Source organism: Hyperolius riggenbachi, chromosome 1, assembly GCF_040937935.1.
Source record: "Hyperolius riggenbachi isolate aHypRig1 chromosome 1, aHypRig1.pri, whole genome shotgun sequence".
In the NCBI taxonomy this organism is placed as follows: Eukaryota; Metazoa; Chordata; class Amphibia; order Anura; family Hyperoliidae; genus Hyperolius; species Hyperolius riggenbachi.
In genome coordinates this window covers 477,913,828-477,933,171 of record NC_090646.1, presented here as the reverse complement: position 1 = coordinate 477,933,171, position 19,344 = coordinate 477,913,828, and the positions used below count along the sequence as shown (strand labels likewise).

The following is a 19,344-nucleotide window of genomic DNA, read 5'->3' as shown; positions in this document are numbered from 1 at the left end:
CCCGTGCGGCTGCCCTGAGCGCTGAGGGAGGGGGGGGGGGGGGCGCTGTAATGGAGGGGGGGGGGGTCAGCCGTGGGGAGGGAAGCCTGACCTCTCCCTCCCTTCCTCTCCCGGGCCACCCTCCGTGCTCCCCCCTCCACTGCAGAATTAACGCAGCAGGAAGCACTGTAAACAGTCAGCAACTCACCACCCTGGTTCCAATCGCGATCACTCACAGCTGGTCTCCTCCTCTACATAGCTGCTTATACACGCACTACTTCCTGTTTAGCAGGAAGTAGAGTGTGTATACTGGCGCTATGCAGAGGAGGAGACCAGCGGCGAGTGATCAGCGATTGGAACCAGGGAGGTGAGTTGCTGACTGTTTACAGCACTTCCTGCTGCACTAACTCTGCAGCGGAGGGGGGAGCACGGAGGGCGGCCCGGGAAAGGAAGGGAGGGAAAGGTCGGGCCACCCTCCCCGCAGCTGACTCCCTCCTCCATTATGGGGTGAGGGGGCACCTATCTAACCTATACTGGGGGTAGCTACCTATCTAACCCAGAGCCGCCATCAGGGGGGGACAACCAAGAGTTCCGTGAGGGGCCTGGGGCCCCTAGGGGACCCGCCCCACATGCCTGCATGATTAACCTCCACCGCTCAGGAAGTTTTCCACCAAGATGACACCTGAGAGTGTAGCCACAAGGCTCCTGCACTCGGATAGATCGCGCGGCAGGAGCTCCTTCCAGCTCCCTCACGCCAACGGATCGGCAATCATGCAGTGCTCTGGCTCCCCCAACACTCATTCTGAGGGCCGAGCACTGGGAGGTTATTTAGCCGGCGCATCAGCTCACCACAGGGAGGCCCCAACTGATGGCCCACGTGATGCCAGCGGCCCCCTCCATCAGATGGCTGAGGTCCCAAACCCAACCTGTGGACCCATACAGGAACTTCTAATCCCCCCAGGACTGCAACACCAGAGGGCGAGATCTCATTACAGCTGCTACCATTGGCTCGATCCGGATGCTACTGGAGTAAACCACGTGGCCGCTGCCTCCACAGCCAGAAGGCCCCTGATGCTCCGCCACCACTGCGGCCATGAGAGCAAGATGCTGCTGCTCATCTCCTGACTCGACCAGCTGGGCCACCGTCCACTCCAGGCACACTACCGCAAGACACCACGGCTGAATCTGCCTGTCTCTCTTTTTTGTCTCGTCCTCCTCTCTCTCTCTTTCTCTCTTTTCCTCCAGTCCCTCTCTTCCTCCTGCCTCTCTCTTTTCTGTCTCTTTCTCTCCCTCTCTCTCCTGTCACTTCCTCCCGTCTCTCCTGTATCTTCCTTGTCTCTCTCTATCCTCTGTCTCTTCCTTCTGTCCCTTTGTCTGTCTCTCTCCACTTGTTTTTCCTCCTGTCTCTCTCCTCTGTCTCTTTGTCTTTCTCTGCTCGTTCTTCCTCCTGTCTCTCTCTTCTGTCTCTTTCTCTCTATCCCACTGTTCTTTCTCCTGTCTCTCTCTTCTGTCTCTTTGTCTGTCTCTCTCTGCCTGTTCTTCCTCCTGTCTCTCTCTTCTGTCTCTTTGTCTGTCTCTCTCCGCTGGTTCTTCCTCCTGTGTCTCTCGTCTGTCTCTTTGTCTCTCACTGCTCGTTCTTCCTCCTGTCTCTCTCTTCTGTCTCTTTTTCTGTCTCTATCCGCCTGTTCTTCCTCCTGTCTCTTTCTTCTGTCTCTTTGTCTGTCTCTCTCTGCCTGTTTTTCCTCCTGTCTCTCTCTTCTGTCTTTGTCTGTCTCTTTCCACTTGTTCTTCCTCTTGTTGTTTCTGTCTCTGTCTCTTCCTCCTGCCTCTCTCTAATCGGTCTCTCTCTTCCTCCTGTCTCTCTCTTTTTCTCTCTGTCTCTCTCTGCTCACTCTTCCTCCTGCCTCTCTCTGTCCTCTGTTTCATTCTGTCTCTCATGTCTTGCTCTCCTTGGTTTATTCCTTCTGCCTTTGTCTCTCTCCGCTCTCTTCCTCCTGGCCTCTTCTCTTCTTTGTGTCTTTCTTTCTATGTCTCTACGCTCTATCTTTCTCCCGTCCCTCTCTCCCTCCCTCCTCTGTCTGTCTGTCTCTCTCTCTCTCTCTCTGTCTTTGCTATGTCTTTTCCTCCCATCTCTCTCCCCTCCGCCTCTTCCTCTTGTCTTTCTCTCTCTACTCTTTTTCTCTCTGTCTCTTTCTTCTGTCTCTCGCTTTCTCTGTCTCTCACTTTCTCTGTCTCTTCCTCTTGTCTGTCTCTCACCTCTGTCTCTTCCTCCTGCTTCTCTCTCTCCTCTGTCTTGTTCTCTCTGTCTCTCCTCTGTCTTGTTCTCTCTGTCTCTCCTCTGTCTTGTTCTCTCTGTCTCTCGTCTGTCTCTTCCTCCTCTCTCTCATCTGTCTCTTCCTTCTGTTTCTCTCTTTCTCCTGTCTCTATCTCTTTTTCTCTCTCTCCGCTCACTCTTCCTCCTGCCTTTCTCTCTCTCCTTTGTTTCATTCTGTCTCTCCTGCCTCTTCCTCCTGTCTCTCTCTTCTCTGTCTCTCCCTCCTCCTCCTCTCTCTTTCTCTCTTTCATTCCCCTATGTCTCTTCCTCCTGTCTGTCTCTCTCATCTGTCTCTTCCTCCTGTCTCTCTCTCTCTCTTCCTCCTGTCTCTTTCTCTTCTCTTTCTCTCCCTCTCTCTACGCTCACTCTTGCTCCTGCTTCTTTCTCTCTTCTGTCTCTTCCTCCTATCTCTCGTTACCTCTGTCTCTTCCTCTTGTCTCTCTCTCTCCTCTGTCTCTTCCTCCTGTCCCCCTCTCTCTCTTCCTCCTTTCTCTCTATTCTCTTTCTGTCTCTCTCCGCTCTGTCTACCTTCTGTCTCTCTCTTGTACCAAGCCAGCCTATATTGGAGGACACCTGTACCTAATCTGCGGGGGATTCCGCAGATCTAATCCTAATATGGGGGGGAGGGGGCCCCAGGCCTGATGATGTGTGAGGGGCCCCAACATTTCTGATGGGGGCTTTGATATTGCGGGTACCTACCAATCTAACCTATACTGGGGCGCAGCTACCTATCTAACCTATATTGCAGGTGCCTACCTATCTAACCTATACTGGGGGCAGCTACCTATCTAACCTATACTGGGGACAGCTACCTATCTAACCTGTACTGGAGGCTCCTACCTATCTAACCTGTACTGGGGCACCTACCTATCTAGCCTATACTGGAGGCTCCTACCTATCTAACCTGTACTGGGGCACCTACCTATCTAGCCTATACTGGGCGCTCCTACCTATCCAACTTATACTGGGGGCAACTACCCATCTAACCTATACTGGGGGCACCTACCTATCTAACCTGTACTGGGGGCACCTACCTATCTAGCCAATACTGGGGGCTCCTACCTATCCAACTTATATTGGGGGCACCTACACATCTAACCTACAGTGGGTTGCAAAAGTTTTCGGCCCCCTTGAAGTTTTCCACATTTTGTCATGTTACTGCCACAAACATGAATCAATTTTATTGGAAGTCCACATGAAAGACCAACACAAAGTGGTGTACCCATGAGAAGTGGAACAAAAATCATACATGATTCCAAACATTTTTTACAAATAAATAACTGCAAAGTGGTGTGTGCATAATTATTCGTCCCCCTTTGATCTGAGTGCAGTCAGTTGCCTATAGACATTGCCTGATGAGTGCTACTGACTAAATAGAGTGCACCTGTGTGTAATCTAATGTCAGTACAAATACAGCTGCTCTGTGAGAGCCTCAGAGGTTGTCTAAGAGAATATTGGGAGAAACAACACCGTGAAGTCCAAAGAACACACAAGACAGGTCAGGGATCAAGTTATTGAGAAATTTAAAGCAGGCTTAGGCTACAAAAAGATTACCAAAGCCTTGAACATCCCACGGAACACTGTTCAAGCGATCATTCAGAAATGGAAGGAGTATGGCACAACTGTACACCTACCAAGACAAGGCCATCCACCTAAACTCACAGGCCGAACAAGGAGAGTGCTGATCAGAAATGCAGTCAAGAGGCCCATGGTGACTCTGGACGAGCTGCAGAGATCTACAGCTCAGGTGGGAGAATCTGTCCATAGGACAACTATTAGTCATGCACTGTACAAAGTTGGCCTTTATGGAAGAGTGGCAAGAAGAAAGGCATTGTTAACAGAAAGCATAAGAAGTCCCGTTTGCAGTTTGCCACAAGCCATGTGGGGGACACAGCAACCATGTGGAAGAAGGTGCTCTGGTCAGATGAGACCAAAATGGAACTTTTTGGCCAAAATGCAAAACGCTATGTGTGGCAGAAAACTAACACTGCACATCACTCCGAACACACCATCCCCACTGTCAAATATGGTGGTTGCAGCATCATGCTCGGGGGGTGCATCAGTTCAGCAAGGACAGGGAAGCTGGTCAGAGTTGATGGGAAGATGGATGGAGCCAAATACAGGGCAAACTTGGAAGAAAACCTCTTGGAGACTGGGACGGAGGTTCATTTCCAGCAGGACAATGACCCTAAACATAAAGCCAGGGCAACAATGGAATGGTTTAAAACAAAACATATCTATGTGTTAGAATGGCCCAGTCAAAGTCCAGATCTAAATCCAATTGAGAATCTGTGGCAAGATCTGAAAACTGCTGTTCACAAACGCTGTCCATCTAATCTGACTGAGCTGGAGCTGTTTTGCAAAGAAGAATGGGCAAGGATTTCAGTCTCTAGATGTGCAAAGCTGGTAGAGACATACCCTAAAAGACTGGCAGCTGTAATTGTAGCAAAAGGTGGTTCTACAAAGTATTGACTCAGGGGGCCGAATAATTACGCACACCCCACTTTGCAGTTATTTATTTGTAAAAAATGTTTGGAATGATGTATGATTTTCGATCCACTTCTCACATGTACACCCCTTTGTATTGGTCTTTCACGGGAAATTCCAATAAAATTGATGCATGTTTGTGGCAGTAATGTGACAAAATGTGGAAAACTTCAAGGGGGCCGAATACTTTTGCAACCCACTGTATACTGGGGGAATCTACCTATCTAACCTATACTGGGGGCAGCTACCTATCTAACCTATACTGGGGGCAGCTACCTATCTAACCTGTACTGGAGGCTCCTACCTATCTAGCCTATACTGGGGGCACCTACCTATCCAACTTATACTGGGGGCACCTACCGATCTAACCTGTACTGGGGGCACCTACCTATCTAACCTGTACTGGGAGCACCTACCTATCTAGCCTATACTGGGGGCTCCTACCTATCCAACTTATACTGGGGGCACCTACCCATCTAACCTATACTGGGGGAATCTACCTATCTAACCTATACTGGGGGCACCTACCTATCTAACCTACATTGCGGACACCTACCTAACCTATACTGGGGCACCTACCTATCTAACCTATACTGGGGGCACCTACTTATCTAACCTGTACTGGGGGCTCCTACCTATCTAGCCTATAGGGGGGGGGCACCTACCTATTCAACTTATACTGGGGGCACCTACCTATATAACCTATATAACTATACTGGCTACCTATATTGGAGGCACTTACCTAACTAACCTTTACTGGGGGCACCTACCTATCTAACCTATGCTGGGGGCAACTATTCTGGCTACCTATACTAGAGGCATCCACCTAGCTAACCTGTTCTGGCAGGACCTACCTATCTAACCTATACAGGGGCATCTGCCTATGTAACCTATACTGGGGGCAACTATACTGGCTACCTATACTGGAGGCACCTACCTGGCTAACCTATACTGGGGGCAATTATACTGGGGCACCTATGCTTGGCTACCTATACTGGGGGACCTATCGCTGGCTAACTACAGGGAGTGCAGAATTATTATTAGGCAAATGAGTATTTTGACCACATCATCCTCTTTATGCATGTTGTCTTACTCCAAGCTGTATAGGCTCGAAAGCCTACTACCAATTAAGCATATTAGGTGATGTGCATATCTGTAATGAGAAGGGGTGTGGTCTAATGACATCAACACCCTATATCAGGTGTGCATAATTATTAGGCAACTTCCTTTCCTTTGGCAAAATGGGTCAAAAGAAGGACTTGACAGGCTCAGAAAAGTCAAAAATAGTGAGATATCTTGCAGAGGGATGCAGCACTCTTAAAATTGCAAAGCTTCTGAAACGTGATCATCGAACAATCAAGCGTTTCATTCAAAATAATCAACAGGGTCGCAAGAAGCGTGTGGAAAAACCAAGGCGCAAAATAACTGCCCATGAACTGAGAAAAGTCAAGCGTGCAGCTGCCAAGATGCCACTTGCCACCAGTTTGGCCTTATTTCAGAGCTGCAACATCACTGGAGTGCCCAAAGGCACAAGGTGTGCAATACTCAGAGACATGGCCTAGGTAAGAAAGGCTGAAAGACGACCACCACTGAACAAGACACACAAGCTGAAACGTCAAGACTGGGCCAAGAAATATCTCAAGACTGATTTTTCTAAGGTTTTATGGACTGATGAAATGAGAGTGAGTCTTGATGGGCCAGATGGATGGGCCCGTGGCTGGATTGGTAAAGTGCAGAGAGCTCCAATCCAACTCAGACGCCAGCAAGGTGGAGGTGGAGTACTGGTTTGGGCTGGTATCATCAAAGATGAGCTTGTGGGGCTTTTTTGGGTTGAGGATGGAGTCAAGCTCAACTCCCAGTCCTACTGTCAGTTTCTGGAAGACACCTTCTTCAAGCAGTGGTACTGGAAGAAGTCTGCATCCTTCAAGAAAAACATGATTTTCATTCAGGACAATGCTCCATCACACGCGTCCAAGTACTCCACAGCGTGGCTGGCAAGAAAGGGTATAAAAGAAGAAAAACTAATGGCATGGCCTCCTTGTTCACCATATCTGAACCCCATTGAAACCTGTGGTCCATCATAAAATGTGAGATTTACAAGGAGGGAAAACAGTACACCTCTCTGAACAGTGTCTGGGAGGCTGTGGTTGCTGCTGCACGCAATGTTGATGGTGAACAGATCAAAACACTGACATAATCCATGGATGGCAGGCTTTTGAGTGTCCTTGCAAAGAAAGGTGGCTATATTGGTCACTGATTTGTTTTTGTTTTGTTTTTGAATGTCAGAAATGTATATTTGTGAATGTTGAGATGTTATATTGGTTTCACTGGTAAAAAAATAAATACTGTAATTGAAATGGGTATATATTTGTTTTTTGTTAAGTTGCCTAATAATTATGCACAGTAATAGTCACCTGCACACACGGATATCCCCCTTAAATAGCTCTAAACTAAAAACAAACTAAAAACTACTTTCAAAAATATTCAGCTTTGATATTAATTTGTTTTTTGGGTTCATTGAGAACATGGTTGTTGTTCAATAACAAAATTATTCCTCAAAAATACAACTTGCCTAATAATTCTGCACTCCCTGTATACTGAGTACAAATAGACCTGGCTAACCTATAGCGTGGGCACCTATACCTGGCTCCACGGCGGGGGGCACAATTTTTACACCCTCACTCGGTGTGCATTTTAGCCTAGAAACTGCCCTGGCTACTGAGACCCTATGAGGGTGTTCCCACAGCAGAGTTGTGATTTTTCTAAAATCGCAAACCTGTTGAATGTAGCATTTTTTGGAGCGAATCAGCTTGAATGAATGAGCAAAAATGCTCATTCATTCAAAAATCGCTCTGAAAATTGTTTCACAAAATCGCTATTGCAAATCGCTAAGCGCCAGCGATTACAATAGAGATTTTGGTGTTCGCTAGCCCTAACTCAAGGAAGGGAGGAACTCTTGGGATTACTAGCCATACCAATAGGTGCCCACCATGACCTGGCCTACAGTCATGGACACTGACTCGGGAACAACTGAGCCATAAAACCACACAATTCCAGAAGACGTTACCTGTTACTTCACTTAAGGAGATGCACCAAAGGCGTGTGTCCTCCACACCATACCAACTGACTGTGTTACTGACCTCAGAGGCCCTCCCCGCCATGCTGCAAGAAAGAATAAAAGGACACACACCACCCACTAAAACCAACCTTATTGGACTATTATTACCAATCTAGCACTGAAAATTGACAAATAAACTAGAAAAATCAGGGAGGGAGTGCGGAAAAACCTTGTGTCACTGCCTTACAAGGTAATGCACCTCAACTTCCTTTCTTGACCCAACCTCTTCCTGACACTACCTCCTACCAGCTAACCCAACATCCCTACTTTTCCTAGTGGTCCTAATCCCTAACATCCCATGCACTAACTGACCATTCTACAAAAATACAACCCCGGAAGATGTTGGCGCTATATACAGTAAATACTATAATAATACTTCAATGGCAATGATTCCATTGCCATGCATTGGTTTAATTTATAATACAAAAAAAAAATCACATTACGAATGCATACTTAGTGGAAACATGCCCTAAAGAGTAGACTCCTGTTTCCTCCAGCAGCTCTATCTTGTATCACATAGTTACTGATAAGGGAAGCACAGTGAGGAGACCACCAACAAGATTAGACTCTGGCAGAGTCTCTACATCCTACTGGGGAAAGAGGAAAAAACTGTGCAAACAGTTGCCCGATATGTCACTGCCTGCCACCAACTAGAGATGGCTCGAACCCCCGAACCGCAATAGACTTCAATGGGGAGGCGAACTTTGAAAACTAGAAACATTTATGCTGGCCACAAAAGTGATGGAAAAGATGTTTCAAGAGGTCTAACACCTGGAGGGGGGCATGGCGGAGTGGGATACACACCAAAACTCCCCGGGGAAAATCAGAATTTGACGCAGAGCAGCGTTTTAAGGGCAGAAATCAAATTTTCTTGCTAAATTGGAGGCCTAAAGTGCTTTAAAACATCTTGCATGTGTATACATCAATCAGGGAGCGTAATTAGAGTGCTGCTTCACACTGACAGACAAAACTCACTGTGTAACGCACCGCAAACAGCTGTTTGTGTTGTGACGTCAATGCTGGACTGGTGCGCACCATGGCCAGAGTGCAGGCGATAGCAGTTTTCAAGCCCATATGGTCGGGCTGAGGTAGCTGAATGACAGAACAACAGTGACTGAGTGTCCAACTGATCGAATTTGATCTGTCCACAATGAAGCAACAACCTCATTATCTTGGGTGTGCCCCCCCAAGACACTCATATAGCCATCAGTCATTGCTTCATTGTGATACACAAGCCCCTTCAAGGTAGCGATCACGAAGGGGAATTGACACATGTACATGCCTTTTGTTTTGTTGTTGCAGCTGAAGTGCAGCCAGAAAAATTAGGCAGGCATGTACACGCAGCAGAAAAATTATTATAGCGGGCCGCTGCTACAAGCAGCCTTAAAAATTCAGGAATCCGCCTGGAGTCCTGGACCCTGTTGGTGGTGGCTGTGAAGGCAGTCAAGCGGCCTGCAGGCAGAGATGCTGTGTGGGGAGCGACTTAGTCATGGGGCAGGCAGTCACACAGTGTGCAGGCAGAGATGCTGTGTGTGGGGACTGACTTAGTCTTCGGGCGGGCAGTAGCCCTCCAGGATCCATGCCTCATTCATTTTGATAAAGGTGAGGTACTGAACACTTTTGTGACTTAGGCGACTTCTCTTCTCAGTGACAATGCCTCCAGCTGCGCTGAAGGTCCTTTCTGACAGGATGCTTGAGGCAGGGCAAGACAGAAGTTGGATGGCAAATTGTGACAGCTCTGGCCACAGGTCAAGCCTGCGCACCCAGTAGTCCAAGGGTTCATCGCTGCTCACAGTGTCTGTGTTGGTGGAGGGTGGATCCAGAAGGGCTAAGGCAAGGGTTTGGACTAAAGAATGTCCGCATGTTCGACATCACCTTGAGATGCTGGAGCATCCTGTTCTTGCCTGCGTGGACATGGGAGGAGGATTACTGGCAGTGGTACCTTTATTGCGTTGTGCTGTGACATCACCCTTAACCACTTGCCGACCGCGCACTCATACCACGCGTCGGCAAAGTGGCAGCTGCAGGACCAGCGACGCAGTTCTGCGTCGCCGGCTGCAGGCTAATTAATCAGGAAGCAGCCGCTCGCGCGAGCGGCTGCTTCCTGTCAATTCACGGCGGGGGGCTCCGTGAATAGCCTGCGGGCCGCCGATCGCGGCTCGCAGGCTAAATGTAAACACAAGCGGAAATAATCCGCTTTGTTTACATTGTACGGCGCTGCTGCGCAGCACGCCGTAAGGCAGATCGGCGATCCCCGGCCAATCAGCGGCCGGGGATCGCCGCCATGTGACAGGGGACAGCCTGTCACTGGCTGCACAGGACGGATAGCGTCCTGTGCAGCCCAGATTGCCAGGGAGGACAGGGATGAGAGGGAGGGGGGGAATTTCACCGCGGAGGGGGGCTTTGAGGTGCCCCCCCCGCAACACCCAGGCAGGCAGGAGCGATCAGACCCCCCCAGCACATCATCCCCCTAGTGGGGAAAAAAGGGGGGCGATCTGGTCGCTCTGCCTGCACCCTGATCTGTGCTGGGGGCTGCACAGCCCACCCAGCACAGATCAGCTAAAACAGCGCTGGTCCTTAAGGGGGGGTAAAGGGTGGGTCCTCAAGTGGTTAAATGCATTGTAAAGCATAGTTGCCAGCTTGTTCTGCAAGTGCTGCATCCTTTTTGCCTTCAGGTGAGTTGGTAACATCTCCGCCACTTTGTGACTATACCGAGGGTCTAGTAGCGTGGCCACCCAGTACAGCTCATTCCCCTTGAGTTTTTTTATACGGGGGTCCCTCAACAGGCTGGACAGCATGAAAGATACCAACTGCACAAATTTGGATCCAGACGTACTATCCATCTACTCCTGCTCTTCCTCAGTGACGTCAGGCAAGTTCTCCTCCTCCCCCCAGCCACGAACAATACCACGGGAACGTTGAGTAGCACAAGCCCCCTGCGACACCTGCTGCGGTTGTTCTTCTGCCGCCTCCTCCTCCTCTAAAAAAACCACCTTCCTCATCATCTGAGTCTGACTCCTCTTCCCGACACGACTCTTCCTCCTCCTCCTCCTCCTCCCCCCTCTGTGCTGCCGCAGGTGTTGAGGAAACTTCTGGTTCTGATCCCACAACTCTTCCTCCTTTTCCTGTTCCTCCTAACACTCCTCCACAGCTTAATCCACCACTCTACGCATTGCATGCTCCAGGAAAAAAGCATAGGGGATCAAGTCGCTCATGGCGCCTTCACTGCAACTCACCATGTTTGTCACCTCCTCAAACGGCCGCATGAGCCTGCAGGCATTTCACATGAGTGTCCAGTTCCTGGGCCAGAACATCACCATCTCCCCAGACTGTGTCCTTCTACTGTAGTTGTAGAGATACTGGGTGACGGCTTTCTCCTAGCAGACGGTCAAACATGACCAGGGTCGAATTCTAGCGAGTGGGGCTATCAAAAATCAAGCGTCTCGCCGGCAAGTTGTTTCTCCGCTGAATGTCGGCAAAGCATTCTATGACCATGTAAGACCGCCAGAAATGCCCACACAACTTTCTGGCCTGTTTCAGGACGTCCTGTAAGCCTGGGTACTTAGACACAAATATCTGAATGATTAGATTCTTGCTATGCAGGGAACATGTGTCAACTTTCCCAAATTCAAAGCTGAAATTAGATTGCTGCCGTTGTCACACCACGTTGCCGATGTCCGGTTGGTGCGGCGTCAGCCACTGATCCACCTGTTTGTTAAGAGCAGCCAGGAGAGCTGCTCCAGTGTGACTCTCCGCTTTGAGGCAAGACATGTCTAATATGGTGTGACTCCGTCGTACCTGGCATGCAGCAAAGGCCCTGGGGAGCTGGGGCTGTGTAACTGGAGAGGAGATCGCAGCACCAGTAGAGTTGAACTGCCACTCAGCCAAGGAGGAGGAGGAGGACGACAGCGAAGAGGATGTAGCAGGAGGAGAGGAAGTGGCAGCAGGCCTGCCTGCAAGCCGTGGAGGTGTCACAAGTTCCGCTGCACAGCCACGTACTCCCTGCTTGCCATTGGTCACCAGGTTGACCCAATGGGCTGTGTAAGTAATGTAGCGGCCCTGACCGTGCTTGGCAGACCAGGCATCCGTGGTCAGATGGACCCTTGATCCAACGCTGTGTGCCAGAGATGACACCACTTGCCTCTCAACTTCATGGTACAGTTTGGGTATCACCTTTTTTGAGAAATAATTGCGGCCTGGTATCTTCCACTATGGTGTCCCAGTGGCCACAAATTTTCAGAAGGCCTCAGAGTGCACCAGCTGGTATAGTAACAGCTGGCGAGCTAACAGTTTCGCCAAGCCAACTGTCAAACGCAGGGCAAGGGGGTGACTGGCAGACATTGGCTTCTTCCTCTCAAAGATTTCCCTCACGGACACCTGGCTGCTGCTGTGGGCAGAGGAGCAGGAACCACTCAAGGTGAGAGGCGGAGTGGAGGAGGTTGGCTGTGATTGTGAAGGTGCAAGGGAGAAAGCAGCTGAAGATGGAAGAGGAGAAGGAGGGTGGCTTTTTTTTGTGTGCTGCTTTTCCTCAGGTGGTCTTCCCATTGCAGTTTGTGATTTTTCAGCTTGTGCCTTCGTAAGGCAGTTGTCCTTACGTGGGTGTTGGCCTTTCCACAGCTCAATTTTTGGAGGCAGAGAGAACAGATAGCATTGCTCTGATCTACGACAGACACACTAAAAAATTTCCAAACCGCTGAGCACCCCTGGGGTGTGGGCACTATGGTGGCCTCAGCGGAAGCAGGAGATTTGGGCGCATGAGACAAGTGGACAAAAAGGGCGCCCCATTCACTCCCATTATAAATATTGTTTACCGGGCGCCGAACAGGGAAAAAAGGCGCCGGAGATTTTTAAGGATTTATAACTATGTTTGTGATGATTTAACTTTACAAAATGAGCCCGTGACGAATAACGTTTATAAAGATACTAAATCACTATTTCTAAAACATTTCTAAAACATTATTATTCACCCAAAAAAATTAATTACATTTTTTTATTTACATTTTTTATTTATTAACCACTTCACCACTGAGGGGTTTTACCCCCTGACCACCAGAGCAATTTTCACCTTTCAGCGCTCCTTCCATTCATTCGTCTATAACTTTATCATTACTTATCGCAATGAAATGAACTATATCTTGTTTTTTCCGCCACCAATTAGGCTTTCTTTAGGTGGGACATTATGCCAAGAATTATTTTTTTCTAAATGTGTTTTAATGGGAAAATAGGAAAAATGTGGGGAAAAAAAAAATTATTTTTCAGTTTTCGGCCATTATAGTTTTTAAATAATGCATGCTACTGTAATTAAAACCCATGAAATTTATGTGCCCTTTTGTCCCGGTTATAAAACCGTTTAAATTATGTCCCTATCACAATGTTTGGCGCCAATATTTCATTTGGAAATAAAGGTGCATTTTTTTCAGTTTTGCGTCCATCCCTAATTACAAGCCCATAGTTTATAAAGTAACAGTGTTATACCCTCTTGACTTAAATATTTAAAAAGTTCAGTCCCTAAGGTAACTAATTATGTATTTTTTTTAATTGTAAATTTTTGAATTTTTTTTTAATTACAAAAAAAAAAAATGGGGAGTGTGGGAGGTAATGAGTTAATTTTTTGTGTAAAAGTCATTTATTTGTATGTGAAAAATGTGTAGGGTGTAGTTTACTATTTGGCCACAAGATGGCCACAGTAACTTTTTGCTTTATTGCGACCTCCAAGCCTCCTTCCGGAAGCTTGGAGGAAGAATAAGGAGGCTGGACACGTGAGTTTCTTCTCACAATGATCGCGCTGCCCATAGGAGAGCAGCGGGTCATTGTGGGGCTTAGATCAACGAACGGGAATGGATTTTCCCGTTCATTGATCTCCGGGCGAGCGGGCGGCGGCGGTTTTACTAGCGGCGGGCGGCGTGTTTACGAGCGGGAGCGCGGACAGCGTCGGGAACACGGAAAGTACGTGCTTCTCCGTCCCTGGTTTTTAAAGGATGGAAAAAGGGGCGGAGAAATACGTACGCGCGGGGGTAAAGTGGTTAATGACTGTAAAACATTATTATCCATAGGGGGTCTAAGGTTTAGGCACCAACAGGGGGGTCTTAGGTTTAGGCACCAACAGGGGGGTCTTAGGTTTAGGCACCAACAGGGGGGTCTTAGGTTTAGGCACCAACAGGGGGGTCTTAGGTTTAGGCACCAACTGGGGGGTCTTAAGTTTAGGCACCAACAGGGGGGTCTTAGGTTTAGGCACCAACAGGGGGGTCTTAGGTTTAGGCACCAACAGGGGGTCTAGGGGTTAGGGATAGGTACAGGGAGGGTTTTAACAAACGTAAATATAAGTTTCAGTTTACAAATAGGGAAGATTAACGTTTTAAGAATTACCGATCTCATACACATTATTTAGTGATTTATAAATTCTTAAAACACTATTTCTAAACGAAATTCTACACAATATTTCAATAAACGATAATACTGTTTATCGTTTACACCACGCGCCCTTTTTTCCCGACGCCCTTTTTTGATGTACGCGGCCTCAGCAGCTGACGTTGAAGGGCATGTTGGCTGGCTCTCCATAGGTGGCGATACATGGCACCAGACACTGCCACCACCTGTTTCTGACGACGAGCTCACCCTGCTTCTTACAGCAACTCATCTCCTTCTACTCCTCTCTGACTCCCCCTCTGAACTGTCCCCTGTTCAGCTCCTCTATTGGGAACCCATGTGGCATCCGTATCATCATAATCATCCTCCCCAGCTTCGCTTGCCTCAGACACCTCCAAAACTGCACCAACAGCAGGTACTTCATCATCCTCCTCCTCACACGTTACGTCCATAGTGTTGCCTAACTCAGACATATGAGGTGGTAACTTGCTTAGCGCCTTCATCTTGTTGTAACAAGAATGGCTGTGCATCAGTGATTTCCCCATCAAATAACTCCTGCGAAGTGTCAAATGCAGCGGATGTGGTGCTAGTAGTAGCGCTGGTGGCTGCGGAAGATGAGGTGTTCTGTGTTAAATAGTCAACCACGTCCTGACAATCTTGGGAGTTGATGGGACGTGCCTTCTTTTGAGCACTGTACTTTGGGCCAGGGCCGCACAAAATCACGTCAGCACAACCTCGAATAGACCTGCCTCTACCTGTTTTGTCCATATCGGGGGGGATGAAGTGAAAGGTATGCACTGACTTGACTAATACAGTCACACAGCTGCAGTGAAAGGTATGCAGTGACTGGTATTACAATACAATGTGCAGCTGTCACACAGGTGCAGTTAACAGGTATGCTCGGAGTGGTATATTACACAGCGTGCACTCACACAGGTACTGTGAACAATTATGCAATGACTGGCATTACAAATGTGCACCAGTCACACACACACAGGTACCGGACAGGCACAGTGACACTGCGTGCCCTCACGTAGGTAGGTGGGTGCACTGAACAACAGGAAGGTATATGCAGTGGTGGGTATTACAAATCTGCACCTGTCACACTCAGACAGATACCGGACAGGCACAGTGACACCGCATGCTCTCACGTAGGTAGGTGGGTGCACTGAAGTGAACAACAGGTAGGTATATGCAGTGATGGGTATTAAAATGTGCACCTGTCACACACAGACAGGTACCGGACAGGCGCAGTGACACTGCGTGAGCTCACGTGGGCAGGTGGGTGCACTGCAGTGAACAACAGGTAGAAATATGCAGTGATGGGTATTACAATGTGCACCTGTCACACACAGACAGGTACCGGACAGGCACAGTTACACTGCGTGCGCTCACGTAGGTAGGTGGATGCACTGAAGGGAACAACAGGTAGTTATATGCAGTGATGGGTATTACAAATCTGCACCTGGCACAGCAGTAATTACCACCAAGGGGCCAAAGGCCAGCTGCGACTGACTGGCAGGGCTGTATATAATGCAAGTGGGCCACAAAAAAAAACAAGATTAGCTCTCAAAAGAGCTGTTGAGGGGTGATTTTTTTAGCAATAAGAATCAGTAAGGAGCAAGCTAACAAGCCTACAAGAGCCTAACTAAGCTTTCCCTATATCTCTCTCTGCAGCAGCTCTCCTTTCTCTAATTACTGCAGGGCAGGCACATGAGTGAGTGAAAAGCCTGACGCTGCCTGCAGGGCCGACGCTACCATAGAGGCAAAGGAGGCAGCTGCCCCAGGGCCCCAGAGCTTGTAGGGGCCCCCAGTGGCTACAAAAGGAAAAAAAATTCAAATCGACCTTATAGTTTTTGAGAAAATCGATTTTAAAGTTTCAAAGGAAAAAAATACACATTTAAAAACCAGCCGACTTTAATGGTTAATAGCAAATCCACCTTAAATTCTAGAAACCCTAATTTTTTTTTCCTATTTTCCCAATTTTTTTTTATGTTTAGAGTGTGGGAATTTATTTCAAAAAAAATTATGTGGGGTCCCCCCTCCTGAAACTTTTTAACCCCTTGTCCCCCATGCAGGCTGGGGTAGCCAGAATGTGGAGCTCCGACCGATTCGGGCTTCAAACCCTGATTATACCAGCTGCAAAAAAAGGTCCCTTAATGCCAATTTTTGCTCCGGGGTATCTGTTGGGGGGGCCCCCCAGGTTTATTTTGCCCTGGGGCCCCATTGTTGCTTAAACCGGCCCTGGCTGCCTACCTTTTATAAGGGGGGTGGCTCCAGGAGGGAGTGTAGCCTGAATGGCTACAATGTGCCTGCTGACTGTGATGTAGAGGGTTAAAGTTGACACTCATGATGCACTATGGGGGCAAAAACCTCCGGTAAAGTTCGCAGTTCTCCGCGACAACGAACCACAGAAGTTTGCCGGTACCCGTTCACCGGCGAACCGTTCCGGCAATCTCTACCTCCAACTAGAGGAACAAACTACAACATGGACTGCATACCCCCTGTTTTCCCCTCCCCTATGGACTGAATATCTTGACCCCCCTCCCCTATGGACTGTATATCTCAGCCCCCCATACCATCCCTTACATTCTCCACACCCCTATGGACTGTATACCTATATCCTTCCCTTATTCCCACAATGCCCCCTACCCCCCACCCCACCCCATGTTATTGTTTTCTTTTGCTTTGGCAATGCTTAGTGTATTTTGTCTTGCAAATAAACTTTTTGGATTTGGAGTTTCTTTCTTCACATAATGGCCATTTCCTTTTTAGCAAGCAGTAATGGTGTTGATTTTGCTGGGGAAGGATGAGAGCTTGACTCCTAGAGCTCTGGGCAGTGTGGAGAAGGTGTGAGATGTGGTGGTCTTGACATGACTGTACAGACCTCACTTCCTGTCTTCACAGCAGGAAATGAGCCATGGGTTTTAGTGTACACTGCACTTGCTGTTAGTAGGTAAGAAACAGGAACATGATATGCAGTCTGGCCACAGTTATGCAGATATGTCACTGAGAGAGGTGGGTTATAAGATATTCCTGCTCTTGCTGTACTGCTTAGATCTGACATGATTAACTGCCTCACCCATCCAATGTGGCATGGCCTTCATGCAGGGAACACCTGTGGAATAATAGACCACTGGGTCCATTCAGAGAGCAGAATTATGTTGTGGAATTATGAATGTTAATATACACCAGTAACCAATTTATGTGCATAAAGGCCGCATTTCCACCACGGGTTTGTGCTTTTCATGTGAGAATTCACAGCCAGATTTTCATACAGAGACAAAAATCTGTACATTTCATACAAATTTTCTAGCATATATGACACCTTCCTTCTTTTGCTTTTTGCGTAAAACGCATGGAGAGTGGTTGTGGGGTGAGCTAGTGCTGCATGCAAAAAAAAAAAATGCAGCAGGCTGCCTGAAAATTTGTAGTAAAATAATTAGCAAACATTCATATTCAAATATTAATTTTGGAAAAACACTTAAAAAAACATACATAGAAATTAGGTTTACCGCTAGAACCGTAATATCTATTAACTAGATAAGAAATAAAACAAGTGACAAGCAGATAAGGGGTGCAAAGCTTGTGCATGATCTGCTGCTTTGGCCATTATTGCATGCATTATATAGCGTGTAATAAGCAGAGATGGATTAACCCCCTTGGCGGTATGATTCTTTCCGGATTTTAGGGTCTAAAAGCGGTGCAATTTTTTTGCATGGTTTTAGACCCTAAAACCAGGAACAAATCATGCTGCTAGGGAGATCTGCAGCCCAGCACTCACTCACCTCCCTGGGATCCATCACTGCTGTTTCCTCCGTCCTCCGGGTGGCGCTGTAACCCTGTAGTGAGATCGCTGTCTGTCATCATGGGGGGATGCAGAGCCTCCGTGGAGAGGAAGAAGAATGGCAGCCAACGTCGGGATCTTCCAGGAGGTGAGTGAACATGCCAGCTGCACGCATTGCTCTGTATATACCTCCAGCGGCTTCCATGAGTCACGCTCAGGGTTACCGCTTCTGGCTTGTTTTTTTCCACCCTGAGCTGGACTCGTGATTACTGCTAAGGAAGTTGAGATGAAGTGGGGCCCCTCAGCAAAGTAGTAGATTTGTGCCCGACCCCCCCCCCCTCCCCATTGCCCCATTGGTAAGCTGGGGTAAAGTGGGGTCACACAAAAAGACTTTGATGCCCACTGGGTCCCAGTTACTTGCCTAGTTGCCTTGTGGATGATCCTGCTCTGATAATAAGATTATGGGGAGAGTAGGAGGCGCCCAAGATATCAGTATCAGTAGTGTATCATCTCAGAGTTCATTAGAAAGGAGCACTAAATAATATAACATGCGGTCTATTAGTAGGAGACCAATTAGCTTGCACGGGGCCCCGGCGGCATACGAGAGCATCCGAGATTGTGGCACCCTATAACTTTTACATGGGTGCCACACTTGTAGACCTCGTGTGAGATCCACCACATTTACAGATTTTTTTAAATCAAATACCTATATATAACCGTATTTATGTAGTATTTTTTATGTATATATTCTTTAGGTATATATATTTTTTATATATACATTTATTGAAATATGATAGTATGTACTGTGTCTCTGTTTCTGAGTTCCTGTCAAAAAAAAAAATTGTTTTTAAAGGCACTTGAATTTGACCTGATGAAGCGGATTGCATCTGCGAAACGCGTTCTCTGATGTGCATAATAAAATCTGTCATTTTAAAGAAAATATTCGCATTTTTGAAGCTAGACCACATTAAGGTAAGACTTCTTACCTATTTATAGTGTGAATACTGAATTCTTGGGCGCCTCCTACTCTCCCCATAGTGTTTACAGTAGCCTCCCTAAGAGGAGCTTGCTTAGTCTTTGATCTCCTCTCGAGCAAAAGACGATTTTTTATTTTGGAGCTGAGACCACCACACCAGCCCTTACAAAGGCCGAGTGAGGACGGTACTGTCTATACTGACATATACTCACACATTTGTCCAACACTAACCAGACGGTATTACACGAGATTGGGCTCCCGGTATCCCTGTGTATTTTTTCTCGCCTCCAAAGATTTATCTGATAATAAGATTCAGG

At 47.7% G+C, this 19,344-nt stretch overlaps 1 protein-coding gene across 1 annotated transcript in view; it reads left to right on the top strand.

Moving 5' to 3' along the window:
* Positions 1 to 19,344, top strand: part of LOC137554661 (uncharacterized) — a 109,118-nt gene that overhangs the window by 51,686 nt on the left and 38,088 nt on the right. The window lies entirely within an intron of this gene.